The following is a 1,447-nucleotide window of genomic DNA, read 5'->3' as shown; positions in this document are numbered from 1 at the left end:
GACTTGGTGAAGAACACAGAGATCTGCCTCATGGAGCTGAGAGCAGCTGGGAATAAAAACAATACGCACACGATGACCGGAATCGGGGAGGTGGCTCCGGCCTTCAGTAGGGTGTCGCGGAGGCCACACAGGGAAGGTGCCTTAGAGGAAAAAGTACAGGGGAGACCTGGGGAAGAACCTCCCCCAGAGGGGTGGCCAGTGCCAAGGCCGGAGATGGGCCTGAGCCTGGAGAGCAGAGTGCTGGGGAGAGGGGCTCTGCGGCAGGGGCGGGGGTCTCAGGAGGGTTGCAGCAGAGGGACCAAAAGACCTCTCTGGCCGGGGTGGAGGCCTAGGAGGAGACGCCGAGAAACCCCACGGCCTGAGCAGGGCAGGGGCTCCCATGGGGGCCCGGGCATCGAGTCAGCCCCCCAACTCCCAGCCCTCCCCGCTGGACATTCGGGCACCCCCGATCAGAACTGGAGCTGGGCTCTTCTGGGATTCAGGGCACAGAGCTCAGAGCACAGGAATGGAGCCTCCCTCTGCCTGGGCCGCACCAGCTCAGATGTCCCCACAGCAGACACCACCAGAGCCTCCCTGCCCTGGTGTCAACCCCTGGTGCTTTCCCCAGGGCCCTTGTCACCATCTAAGACTGAACTGTTTTGTGTCCTGAAGCTTCTAGACTGGGAGCTGGCTCTGCCCGGGCCCCCAGCACCTGGCACATGGCAGCTGCACCCAACCCCACTCCCCCGCTGCCGTGTGACCTCCAGCGGGCACCTGAACATCTCTGGGTGGAAACTGGGGAGCATAACAGCACTCCCTTACAGGCTGATTGGAGAAAAAGGTTTAATTATTTGCAGGCTGCTTAGTGCCTGGCATACAGTCAGTGCCACACAAATGTTTAAATAAGTAAGTGCTCAGGAAACGATGCCCAGGGCTGGCAGACGACGCCCTCCGGGGACCTCCAGTTGCCACCTGGCGCACCCCAAAAAGGTCTCTTCTAGGACATGGGAAGAGAGCCTGGCCTCTGCCTGCAGTCAGGGCAGACCCCTGGGTCCCCAGCAGAGGAGCAGCAGCCGGACTGGGCGTAGGGCAGTTTAGGCTGGAGGGGCCCCTCTCTGCGCCGGGGGTAGAACTCCGGGGCCATTGTCCGCACAGCCCAGGAGCAAACACACAGCCTTTGTTTCCGGGAGCCTGGAGGAGGGGCGGGGAGGGGGCCTCTGGCCCCAGCTTGGCCCGCAAACCCGCCCGACGGGTTTGGCCCGCGCCACCCCGAGGCCCCCAGTTCCACAACAGCCGGCGGCCCGGTCCTTCCCCCGGCTCTCCTGGGCCCGAGCGAGGAGGGCGGCGGGGCGCGGGTTCGAATCCCACCACTGCCCGGGAGCCCCCGGCCAGGGCTCCGCCCCCCCAGAGCCCGCTGGACCAGCCGACCCAAGGTGCGGGGTGGAGGGCCTCCCGGGGCGACCCGCGG

General features: G+C 65.3%; 1 protein-coding gene across 1 annotated transcript in view; it reads right to left on the bottom strand.

The window, feature by feature from the left end:
* The window catches only part of PLPP2 (phospholipid phosphatase 2), a 39,587-nt gene that overhangs the window by 37,272 nt on the left and 868 nt on the right, over positions 1–1,447 (bottom strand).

The sequence above is a fragment of the Lipotes vexillifer genome, unplaced genomic scaffold (genome assembly GCF_000442215.2).
Source record: "Lipotes vexillifer unplaced genomic scaffold, Lipotes_vexillifer_v1.1 scaffold225, whole genome shotgun sequence".
NCBI classification, from domain to species: Eukaryota; Metazoa; Chordata; class Mammalia; order Artiodactyla; family Lipotidae; genus Lipotes; species Lipotes vexillifer.
This window is presented reverse-complemented; position numbering and strand designations above follow the sequence as displayed.